The following is a 13,493-nucleotide window of genomic DNA, read 5'->3' as shown; positions in this document are numbered from 1 at the left end:
CCTACCCCACTCCTGCTTTACAGGTGAAAATAGAGCAACAGGACCGCTAGTCTTTGACTTTATTTATTTTCTGCTGTGTTTTACTTGCATCTATTTGAAAGACTGAGTGTAAACACACAAAATATTTTATTTTATGTGCTGGAATGTGCAGAAAATAGGTTTAAATGTTAAACTAATTTCTTCCAGTCAGAGAATGTTGCATATAATTTAATTTTTGCTTGATGCATAAAGTTAAAAGATTAAAACTAATAAAACAAGTTTTAAAAAGAGACTTTTCCATTTGATTACATTTTGTATGATGATTATGTAGAAAAAGTAGAATTGGGCTGAAAGATCTATCACTTTATCACCTATTCAGGTTGTAAATCGTGTTTTTTTTTAAAAAGTAACTAAGTAATTATTAATTTTGAAAATAAGTAATCAGTAAAGTAACGGGATTACTTTTTGGGGGAAGTAATCAGTAATTAGTAACTGATTACTTTTTTCAAGTAACTTGACCAACACTGCTGATGACACTGTATTTCCTCGTACTTCTGGAGCTTTGACAAACTGACTGATGTTTGTTGTTGTAGATCTGCAGCACCCTGATACAGGAAGTCTGGTTCGGCTATCTGATAAAAAAACTTCATCTCTGGTCCTCTGAATCTTACAGTAGATAACACAGAGGTCAGATGGAGTTTATGTGGCTGCTTTAACAGTAGTAAGGTGTTATTGCCATCAGCTATTAATGGGGTTATTGGCAATAAGAATGTTGCTGAAATATGGAGAAAATATTACAGCAAACATCTTAAAAGTGTGAAAGATTTAATTTATCTGATATTGGTTTCAATAATTGTGTGACTATTCAACCTGAAAAAGTACAACTTGCCATTAAGCGGATGCCTCCAAGCTGGTGGTTTAGACCCATTATCAGCAGCTGTCAAGTTAAATGAATGTAAAACTGGGTGTATGCTGGGTAATCTTCTTGTTTATCATTTAATGTACACTGAGCATTTGGTCATTTTGTCTCTTTACAGTGCTGGTTAGTGTTTGTGCTAGTTATGGTGCCCAGTATGATTTTGCTTTTAATCGTAAAAAGAGTTTTATTGTGGTCGCTACAACTGAGGAGGAATTTTCCTTAAACTTCCAAGATGGACATCTGCAAGTCAAATGTTTTTTCACGAGTAACGTCCCAACGTTTCGTGCATTACTAAAGAACTAAGTACAAATTTATGAGCCATTTGAATAAGTCTAGACCAGGGGTCGGCAACCCGAGGCACGCGTGCCACAGTTGGCACGCGAAGGGTTAACTGATGGCACGACCATAGCTGGACTGGCCATCGGGCACACCGGGCATTTGACCGATATTTGGCCCGGTGACTTTTTTTTTTTAAATTTTTTTATTTGTAACAGTATAAACAATGAGAGGTGGTGGATTGGCCAAATGCTGGTCGGTGTGTAAAAAATAACTCATTTGTTTGGTGGTGGCTATGGCGGAGCTTCTACAGATTCAGTAAAATTAGCAAGTGGTGGAGGAGAGAAAGGGGAGGCAGGAGGAGGAGAGACCCGAGGCGGCCGCTGGTCCGAGTGTCAGGTGAACTGAACTTCAGGTAAGAAGTTATGACCTGCAGTATATCTGGGTCAGATATAAACCAAGTTTAGGTGGAGTTTATTTTTGTTGTGCTTTTTACAGTCAGTTACAATAACTCGTACTGCGTGAGCTAGCATGACGGAGTTTATATAAAGCTGGGTGGTGCTATGATGTTACTGATAGTGAACTTTATATTATTCATAAGGTTAGTTAGTAGAGTTGCCAACCGTCCCGTAAAAAGACGGAATCCTCCCGCATTGGAAGAAAATATTACGCGTTTCGTGTTGAGGTGAAAAGGAACAGTTTGTCCCGGACTTCAGCTACAAAGAAAAAGACACAAAGCTGGAGTTATTCTGCGTCTTTTTGCTGCACAGCTGCCTCTTCTCCTCTCATCCTCCCCCCTCCCTCTCCTGTTGCTACTTCAATCATGAAACTGATCAATGATCAGCTGATCGGCTTTTCTCTCTTGTTTGTTTATCGCCCACTTTGCACCAGAAAGAGGAAACCAGCCGATGTCGCGCTAAACAACAGCAGCACGTTTAAGCTTGATCAGCTGTTGTTAGAATTTATTTAATATTAATTTCTAGTATCAGCTGATGTTTGCTGGAGCCACAGCTGTAAAGCTGCTGGTCATGATGTTGGTTTGGATATGTGGTGAGAGGGAAACATGAAGATGAAACCAGGAGATGTCCTTACTGAATCATCAGAGCTGAACAGGTGATGGAGAAACAGGTTTACCTTTTAGGTGACATGGATGAGTTGAAGTTATGAACTGTTTCTGAGAGACAAATAACACCAGGATCCTTTTCTAAGTAGCTGACAGCTGATAGCTGTGCAGGGGCGGGTCTAGCAAAGTGTTGCCAGGGGGCCAGGTAGGGCATTAACAGGGAAAGGGGGGCACAAAGAAATACTTTTCTTCCTTATTCTAATTTAAAATATCTAACTTTTAATAAATAATTATCTGAATCTTACAACCAAAGTTTTTATCTGATGTAAAATGTATAGAAATCATACATATACCAACAAGACTGTACATCACTGTCACAACAGCGTTGGCTTTCATTCAAAGCTGCATGTTCACCTGCTGGACGTCACTACCTGACAACTTTAACTGTCTTCAGAACATTGCAGAGGCCTTATGGACAGGATTTGGTTCTACATGTCTGAGTGGGAGACCAGAGATCACATTAACATGTGTGTCTCTGTATTAACAGACATGCCATATTGGCCCAGTTTTTCTTATCATTGTTGTGAGAAGACCATAAATAGCATTTGCATTTTCTGTTGTACAGTTCATTTGCTGTTATGGATAAAAAGTGTCTTTTTTTTGTTGTTGTTGTTGTTCCAAAATAGCTGATAACTATTTGCTGATAGCTGCCAACATCTGAACAAATATAATCTATAAAGTGGTTCTATATAGTGTGTAACTGTTCATATAGAGCGTTATTAAATTTATTGCTAATGCAATCATATGGCACATTGACCTACGTTGGGTGAGTGCTGAGTGTTTGTATATGTGTGCATGAGGGTGGGAATGCATGTCTGTGTGTTTGTCTGTGTCTATATGTCAGGTCGGGTCTTAGACTCCACCTCTCTGGGAACTCCCAGGCCCTCCAAGTGTGGAGGCCTATCTCCCCTCACCACACTCCCTGCCGGTGACTGATGCCCTCAGGGGTCGGTGCATTGGTGGTTCTTGGTGTCCGGGGCTGGGCGCTCAGGTCATGTGCCGGCTCACTCCCGGTGGCTACTTGGCGGGGCCTGGCGCCTGTTGCTCGGTGAGGCCTCTTCCGGGGCGCGGAAGGCCCTCGGGCCTCCGGCCTCTGTGCCTGCGGCTCGGTTCACTCTGGCACAGCTGGCTGCCGGCAGAGCTGGCGGGCACGCCGGTGCAGCCCCCTCTAGCTTCTGCCCGGTGGCTACTGGGTGACCCCTCGTCTGGGGATCCTCAGCCCTTCCCATGAAGGTGGCACGGATGCCCCTCCGGTGGTCCTCCTTGGGCTCTTGCACTCTGGGGCCTCTGGATGTCTGGGGCCTGGATCTCCTCCATGCCTGCTTCATGCCCTGGGGGCGGGGCTATGGCTCTCTACATCCTCTAGCAGACCATTACATGGGGAAACCATTTGAATACAAGCGCGCCGACCCACACAGGTGTGCACACAGGTGTTCACTGTTTGTAGACTTAAATCACACCTTTCTTGGCTGCTACTTCAAAGCACATTGTGCGCTGTCTGTCCTGCTTGCTGCACAACAACATTCAATATTTAGTATTTACTGCTGTTTACACTTAGCTAGATTAATGCGATGGTGTTGTGTTTAGTATGTTGCTTTGTTTTTGTTTTTTTTGCTTGTTTTCTATTCTTTCTCTCTCAACAGGTGATCCCGGAGATATTTTTTCCCCCCCTTTCTCACTGTCCCTCTCCCCTTCTGTTTTTCTTTTCCTTCCTCTTTCTTTCTCCCTTTCCTATCCTTCACTCATGTCTGTCCCGTCTGTAACAACTGAAAATAAAATAAAATAAATAATAAAAACAAAGGTCGATCAAATGGACCAATACGGCAATGCCATGATGATCCATTTGGCAAAATAAATCCATTGGGTATCCTTGTTGGTCTTCAGACAACAATTCTGACGGCTAAAGAACCAAATGGGACAGGCAAGAAAGTAAAAAAAAAAAAATCATATGGCACACTGACCTCTGAGGAAATTTTAAATGGCACTCGTCATCAGCAAGGTTGCTGACCCCTGGTCTAGACATTCAACAGTAAAAGCTTTGCCAGTTCTAACACTTTGTGGCACAAAGTATGTTTCAAGTTTTTATAAACTTTGGAATAAGTGTCTGTATATTTTGTGAGTTCTGTCTTTGTTGTTTATTTTTAATTATATAATGACTCATTTTGTCTGAAATAAAATATGATAAAACTGTTACTTTAAAAGGCTGGAGGAACCTGAGTTATTTACACCACAGTGAATTATGTTTTTTTTTTTTTGTTTTTTTTTTTTAATTGTAACTAATTAAAAAACTAACTCCCAAATCACCTGAACTCTACTTTCTAACTAACCGACTGTGAGCTGAGTTTGTTCTTATCTTCGGTGAGGAGAGGTTGGAGGAAGGATGAGCACAGCCAGGTCTAAAGATGCTCTTATCCCCCAGTCCCGTGTTGATGATCGTCACGCAACAGGACAGCAGCATCCAGTGGACGTATGATGTCAGTCAAAATCCTTCTCAGTGAACCATCTGACCTGGCAACAATGAGCAGGTGAAAAGCCAAAAATTCAATCCAAACTTCGTACCTGCTCACGTCACAGAAGACAAAGGGGAAGAAGCCCGAATCTCTTCTTCACCTCACTTTTATACCTGCTCACCCTTTCTCTCCTACTGGACGTCACATCTTCACACTTTAAACATCCAATCAAGTTGTTGACATCAAATCATGTGAGGTCCACCCTCACCTTATCTGTCTCCATCTGTCTGACTCTCTCCACAGACATGATTTAAAACAGAATTTAAACTTTAAAATCACTTCATTACATTTTCTTGTTTTCTGACACAGAAACCCGACCACATTTGAAGTACAGATATTTGTCTATAATTTAGAGAGTAAAAGTAAAGAGCAGTCAGAAAACTACTCAAGTACAGAAACCTGTAAATTGTACTCAAGTACAGTAACAAAGTATTTGTACTTAGTACTTTTGGTAGTCTCATGTCTGTGTCGAATTTTCCACCAACTGAAAAGTGGACAGAAAGCCTGAACCTTCCTTCTACCTCTGGATACTCAACAGTCAGTACTTTTACTTCCAACAGTGAATATTAGGATTCTGATTACCTTCAGTGATGTAATGTTTTGTTTCAGCAGGAAACACCATCTTTGAAAAGAAGTTTGTAAATGTAAATCCTCCTCACTAATGTCCGAGTGTCAAACACAAACAGGAGAGTGGGGATCAAACTCTGTGGATCCTCCAGGTCTATTTAACACCGGCAAGAGTGAACCTGATGTGAGGAGGGAAGTGACTCAGGTCTAAATGGTCCTTGTAGTGGCGAATTTCTGTCCCAAGCTTTGAAAAAATAATTCTTCCACTTCTTAATGTGAGCTGTTCAGATTTATTTCTGACTCGTACATACAAACAAAAGATGTCACGGTCAAAAAACTATTTGCTGCTACAGCGCACATTTCCATTGCTGTCCTGGCTCACTCTAACCTGCTACCACACATGCGCTGTAATGTTTTCTTACCCAACACAAATTAAACGCGCAGCATTTATTCTCTAACAACATATTATACAAAATCAAACATGTAACATAATACCTGAAACAGTATCAAAAATATTTCTCTATAGATTGGCTCTAACAGTCCTGCTCACCCACGGAGACGAGCTGAAGAGGAACACAGAAGAAGTCATCACTGACAGCAGATCGCTGCATAACTTAAATCTACATGTAGAAGACAGGTTTGATGTTATACTCAAGTTCATGCAGAAATGTGGAAAATGTCAGAGTTGACTGATACTGGGAGACTGAACACTGGGAAGGATGGGATACTTTAAGTAGTGCAAAGCTGGAAAAGGAAGACAGTCTGTGCTCATATCCTGAAGTCCAGTCAACTAACTGCTGTTTTTTATTTTAAATATTTTTCAGTTAAGTTTCATCTGAGCAGCACATTTATTTAGCATTTAAATAAATCCTGCTTTATGTTTGAGACAACACCACGTACATCTAGAAACACTTCACTGTCAGGCTGTTAGCTAACCATCACATGTGTTGCACTCAAGTGCTGCAAAACCCGTTTAAATAAAAAAATCACTCTGAACTGTTTTATTACAATAACTTTAGTGTATTTAATGAAGCCATGCATGTTTGTCTCTGAGCTACAGCGACTTGAAGAAGATGCAGGTGAGAGTGAACATGTGTGATCCTGAATAACTCCACAGGTACACGAGATCCTCACATGAAATATGCAGGACTGAGAAACACATTTGACCTGATCAGCAGCAGGATGTTCGTCTGTAGACAGATGATCAGGTAAATTCAAAGCTGTGAACATCACGTGGAACAAAAAAGCTGGAACTCATCAAAATACAATGAACAGAAACAGTGTTTAAGTGGAAACTGCATGAAGGCACAGCTGAGTGAGTTTTCAAAGAAATGATGGTTTAAACCAGGGGTGTCAAACTCAAATACACAGTGGGCCAAAATTCAAAACTGGAACAAGGTCGCGGGCTAACGTTAATATTTATTGGAAAAAAATCTTCCTCCAGATTTAAGAATGAATCTTTTCTTATGGACTCAAACAAGTTTTGCTGAAAAACTGAATATGGAGCAAGCAAAGCTTAATACTAAACAATATATATATTAGCTGTATAATACCAGCAGGCCAGCTCTAATAGTAATTTGGTATGGCTTCGTGGGCCAGAGTTTGACACCTATGGTTTAAATGAAAGATCAGGAACAGTGCGGGTGTAACACCACAGGGTGGCGCTGTTACACGTCACATTGATAGAATCAGGAGTAGATGGTCGTTCGAAGCACTTTTAGTGACACGTTTGACTGATTTAACAAAGACAGCAACAAATGATCTGATTTGAAAAGCTTCAGGTGTGTGAAGAGTGAGGAGGAGGAGCAGTGAAGGCACCTGAACACCACGGAAAACACCCAAAATACAAAATATCCAAAACACCACCACCGGGGCCACAGGGCCCTCTGACCACCACCAGTAGGCAACGGGTGAAGTGTCTTGCCCAAGGACACAACGACCGAGACTGTCCGAGCCGGGACTTGAAGAATTCTGACCATACATCAAACTATTTGATCAGCACTTTGATTTATGGTTTAAATAAGCAGCAACTCATTAAACAAACTGTGAGTGAGTGAGCTGGATGTTACTGTAGTTTTAGATGTCTGTGTGCTCAGAAAGCTGTTAGAAAGACAAAATCATCCAATTCATGAAACTGGACTTAATAATTAGTGTCTAAATGATCAGTATTTATCCAGATATGTGTTTGCATTTGTAAATCAGTTCAGGTATGGTCAGATTGCTTTGTCTGAATTAAATGAGATAATTGATAAAAAAAAAAGAAACAAAATTCTTAGTACAAAGACTACGCTTACAAAATTATGAACATAGTAATAAATCCGGTCAATTCCTAGCAAACCAGCTAAAAATAAATAAAGAAAAAAAAACTATATGTGCTGTTCAAGATTCATCTGGGAATACAATATTGGAGTGGATAGTGGATTCGCCACTGACATCAGGTGAACTCCAGGAAGCCCTGATAAGTATGTCCAATAATAAGGCTCCAGGTCCAGACGGCTTTCCTGCAGAATTATACAAAGAATTCTGGACAATTCTAGCACCAGTTTTTTACAGAACGTTGTTAAAAATCAAAGAAAAGGGAAGACTTCCATCAAATATGAATTCTGCAAACATTAATCTCCTGCTAAAACCAGGCAAAGACCCTGTATATCCCTCAAGCTATCGTCCAATATCCCTTATAAATGTAGACCTCAAAATAATCTGCAAAGAGAAAATAACCCCCATCTTAATTCATCCTGACCAAACTGGTTTCATAAAAGGTCGGCACTCATCAACAAATACACGTAGATTACTTAATTTGATAGACTACTCATACAGTAAAAACCTTGAAACTACAATATTTTCCTTAGATGCAGAAAAAGCGTTTGACAGAGTTAACTGGAAATTTCTATTTGCAACTTTACACAAATTTGGTTTTGGATCTTCTTTCATCAACTGGTTAAAAATATTATATAATTCCCCAACAGCTTGTGTCAGAACAAATGACCAGACATCCTCCAGCTTATGTCTCCTGAGGGGCACCAGGCAGGGATGCCCACTCTCCCCTTCACTGTTTGCAATTTTTATCGAACCACTAGCAGCAGCAATTAGACAGAATTCAGCAATTAAGGGCATAAAATGCAAGAACGTGGAACATAAAATCAACCTTTATGCGGATGATGTGTTACTCTTTCTCCAAAATTCACAAACCAATATCTCTGGGGTGATTGAATTGATAAACTCTTTTGCAAGAATATCAGATTACTCAATTAACTGGTCAAAATCTACAGTCCTTCCGATTAATTGCTCCTTCCATAATTCCTCTTCTACTCCACTGCAATCGGGAAATATAAAATATTTAGGTATTAATATTTCTCCCAAGCTTGCAGATCTAACTAAATTAAACCATACCCCACTTTTAAAGAAAGTAGAAGGTGATCTGGCTAGATGGAAATGTCTACCCATATCACTCATGGGAAGGGTTGCTGCTATAAAAATGATGGTATTACCAAAAATAAATTATTTATTCTCAATGATCCCAACTAAACCGCCGCAAGATTGGTTCAGATCTCTAGATTCATATATGTCCAAATTCCTTTGGAAAAATAAGCCCCCACGTATAAGCTTAAAAACACTACAAAAGACCAAGGATAAAGGAGGATTAGAACTACCTAACTTTCAGCACTACTTCTTAGCCAACAGGCTTCAGTTTATCTCAGGATGGCTAAAACATACCCTCTTAGATGAACCTTGGCTAGATGTAGAACAAGCACTTTGCAATAATCTAGAGATTTCAGATCTACCATTTATCAGCTCAAACATCCAACGACATGAATGCTTCAAAAGCATCAACATCAGCTCTTCTCTGACAGCATGGTGGGAGTTTCTGAAGTTGACAGAGTCTTCATTAATCCCATGCAAACGTACACCTATCTGGAACAACCCTGACATATTACAAAACAATAATATGATAAACTTTTCAGATTGGAGTGGTAAAGGAATCAAATATGTAGAACATATACTAGAAGGAACAGAATTTATTTCATTTGACAGACTAGTTACACAATATGGGATCAACAAGAAAAGATTTTTAGAATATCAACAAATTAAATCCATAATAAAAAAGAAATTTAAACCGGGTCAAGTTGAACTACAAACACCACCAAGTGTGGTTCAATTTCTTACTCTTAAAACCCCCAAATTACTATCCAAAATATACAGAATGCTTTCTAAAACAGATGAATCAATATCACTTCCTATTGCAAAATGGGAAGCGGATTTATCAGTTAACTCAGACCAAAACTTCTGGTCTCAGATTTGCTTAAAAACCTTTCATCTAATCAGAAATCCCAGTCTTCAATTAATTCAATACAAAATACTACATAGAGTGCACTATACAGGTCATCGGATGTTCAAGATGGGCTTTACGTCTACCAACAACTGCTCACACTGCCAAACCAATTCACCGGACAATTATATCCACGCTCTTTGGTTCTGTCCACCAGTTCAGAAGTTTTGGCGCGAGATATGTGAAGACTTATCAAAGTGTCTGAAATGTAACATTCCAACTTCCCCCTTAGTGTGTTTGTTGGGCAGCTTAGATAATGTCACTTCAGAAAAGAATATAGCCCATATGGTTTTCACTGCCCTATGCATAGCCAAGAAAACAGTCCTCATGAACTGGAAAAATAAAAACAATCTTAATTCTAACCAATACAGAAATTATCTATTAGATTACATTAGTCTTGATACAGCCTCTGCCACCACATCAGATCAATCGCTCTGGGCTCCTTTGATCAGCTCCATCACCTAGTGGGGGTGGGGGGTCATAGTTTGGTCCCGCCTTCACTGTTGTGATTGGTGTGGGCGTAGGGTCAGGCTTAGGGCGTCGAGAGGTTCCCCGGGAGCATCTTCCTTGGGGGGCTCAACCCGGGGTAGTGGTCATGGCCAATTAGGGGTTGGCTCTTAGGTGACGGTTTCCTCGTGGCTGCGTGCAGCAGGGCTAGGGGAGGGTCTGTGCTGACGGACGGGGGTTACTGACCTGGTGGCCTGGCTGCCCCTGGGTGGGTCCGGGACGGGCGTGAGGTTCTGGGGGCGCTCCGGCTCTGGCCTGGGGCCCTGGCCGGGCCTCGGGGGCTTGGGTCCTGGTTGGTGTGTTGCCGGGGTTGTGGGCGGGTGGGTGTATGGGGGCCCAGCCCTAGCGCAGGGTGCCGCCAGTGCGTCGAGCCACCTGGGGGGCTCTTTAACTGGTGGGGGGGCGTTGTCACATCTTGCAGGAGCTTTCCTCTCTTCAGGAACTCTCTCTGCAAGAGGGGGAGATACAGGAGAGGAGGAGGAAGATCTCAGCCTGGGCGTCTATTGTCTTATGTAGTCTGGAAGATGAGTGGATGATGGGGTGGGTGCAGTTTTCTCTGTGGTGGGGTCAGGTGGACTGTCCCGGGCTCTGTGGGGCCGGGCGGCGCCGCTGCACTGGGCCCCGGTTCGGATGGGCCTGGGCCCCCCTTCCCTGGCGGGTCGCGGAGTATGGGGGTGCCTACTGGGGTCAGCGGGGGAGCTGGCCCCAGGGAGGGGTCACTTCTCTTCCTTCCCTCCCCATCTCCATCTGCCTCCCTCTTCCCGCTCCACCACAACCACTCACACATGCAGGGCCTTGGAGTAGGGGTGTGTCACCAGGGTGCAGAGGAGGTAACCCCCCCCCCCTCCCCCCCTCTGTCCCCTTCTGGCTGCCTCTGCCTCAATTTTATCCCACAACTTAGACATTCACATTACTCACTCTCTCATTACACATACATATAGGATCTTGGGGGTGGGCACGCTACACGGAATCCCAATTACCATCAGGGTGTACACCTCACCCCTGGCATCGTTGCCCACCTCTCAATTTTAAATACACGTAGACATTGAGGGCTAGCAGGAGGTGCTATGTGCTTACCTGCTGCTCTCTGGCAGGTAGCTCCATGCCCTCCTGGGTTTTAAATGCACCTTAGAACACACATACATCAACACTACAATGAGCGGGTGGAGGGAGGTTAGGAGTCTTCTCTCACCCCCCGTTCTCTGCGACCTGCTGGAGTGGGGGGGCTAGGAGGAGGAGTTGGCTGTCCGACTGGGGTCCGGAATGTGGGGCCTCCCTGCTGCTGTGAAGTCGGGGCGGTCTGCTTCTCCCCACCGCGGGGAAAAGGGTAACACCACCTGGGTATGGGTGCAGTTCCCCCCTCCAGGGGCAAGGGTACCTAGACCCGGTTTGTAGAGTATGCTTGGGGAGTGTGATTGTGTGTACAGCGTCTCTTTATGTCTGTCTCCACGTTGGTTGAGTGTGGAGTAAGTGCATATGAGAGCATGAGGGTGGGAATGGATGTTTGTATCTGTGTGTGCCTGTATGTCTGTGTCTATATGTCAGGTTGGGTATCAGATGCCACCTCTCTGTGGATATCTCAGGCCCTCCAAGGTTTGGAGGCCTATCTCCCCCCACCACTTCCCCTGCCGGGGGCGGACTCCCTTAGACATCGGTGCGTTGGTGGTTCTTTGTGTCTGGGGATGGGCGTCCAGGTACACACCGGCTCACTCCTTGGCGGCTGCTTATCGGGGCCTGGAGCCTGGGGCTCGCTCGAGCCACTTCAGAGGTGGGGTGCCCCCGGCCTCTCGGCCTGGGGCTCGGTCACTCAGGCACAGCTGGCTGCCGGCGGAGCTCACGGGCACGTCACTGCAACCCCCCGTCACTGCACAGCTTCTGCTCCGTGGCTGCTGAATGACCCCTCATCTGGGACTCTCCTCAGCTCTTTCTGGGATAGTGGCACGGCTGCCCCTCTGTTGGTCTTCCTTGGTCTCATGTGTTCTGGGGGCCTCTGGATGTCTGGAGTCTTGATCTCCTCCATACCTGCTTCATGCCCTGGAGGACGGGGCTGTGGCCCCCCCACACCCTCTAGCAGATCATTACATGAAGGAACCTTTTAAAAAACAAGCGCGCTCATGCTCACAGGTGTACACACGGGTGATCACACACACAAAGTGCACCCTTTTTGGCTCCTACCTCAAAGCACACTGTGTGCTGTCGATCTTACGTGCTGCACAATAATGTTTAATATTTAGTATTTACTGTTGTATTCCCATATATCATTGTGATGTTGTTTATTCTATTACTCTCGTTTTCTTCTGCTTGTTTTCTTTTTTCTTTCTCAACAGGTGATCCAGGTGATCGATATATGTATTTTTTTTTTCTGCTTATTCTGTTGGTTTTTGTTTTTTGCCCTTCTCCCCCGTCCCTCTTCTCAACTGTTTTTCTTTTCCTCTTTCTTTCTCCCTTTTCTTTCCCCCAGTCAAGTCTGTCCCGTATTCAACAAGTGAAAATAAAATAAATAATAAAAGGTGAATCAAATGGACCATTACGGCAAAGCTGGGATGGTCAATTTGGTAAAGAAAATCCGTTGGGCATCTTTCTTCGCCCTTAGACAATAATTCTGATGGCAAAAGAGCCAAACGGGACAGGCAAAAAAAAAAAAAAAAAAAAAGATTGCTTTGTCTGTGTGGGTGAATAGGAGGGGGCGATGGAGGTGTTCTGGCTCTGAGGTCGTCCATGTTTTCTACAGTCATTGGTACAAATGGTGAAACACCAGCACACTGGGCCCAGGTGTTACCAGTGTCGCTTAGGCTACGTTCAAACTGCAGGTCTTAATGCTCAATTCCAATTTTTTGATGAAATCCGATTTTTTTGTCTGCTCGTTCACACTACAAATAAAATGCGACAGCAAACGCGCTCTAGTGTGAACGCTCAAAGCGGCCGCATGCGCAGCTTTGAAGACGTCACACACAACGCGCTCTGTTTAGACCCACACCAAACAACATTGTTTGACTGATGGCCTTAATATAAAGATTTGTTTTGGACTTCACGTTTCACAATTTTGCTTTAAGTTATAAAGTTATTTTGTTATTTACATATGGCCCAATAATGATCCTGTTGGGTCTGCACTTCAGCAGGCCTGCTAGTTCAGAGACTCATCACTCATGAAGAAAGCAAGACAACGACAGAACTGTTGTTTTCTTGCTAGCAAGGGAAGGTTGGTCAGCACCAAGTGTGTGTGTGTGTGTGTGTGTGTGTGTGTGTGTGTGTGTGTGTGTACAATAACAGTCTCCCCACAGAAGG

The sequence above is a fragment of the Neolamprologus multifasciatus genome, chromosome 10, assembly GCF_963576455.1.
Source record: "Neolamprologus multifasciatus chromosome 10, fNeoMul1.2, whole genome shotgun sequence".
Classification (NCBI taxonomy): domain Eukaryota; kingdom Metazoa; phylum Chordata; class Actinopteri; order Cichliformes; family Cichlidae; genus Neolamprologus; species Neolamprologus multifasciatus.
Note: the sequence above shows the minus strand (reverse complement) of the source record.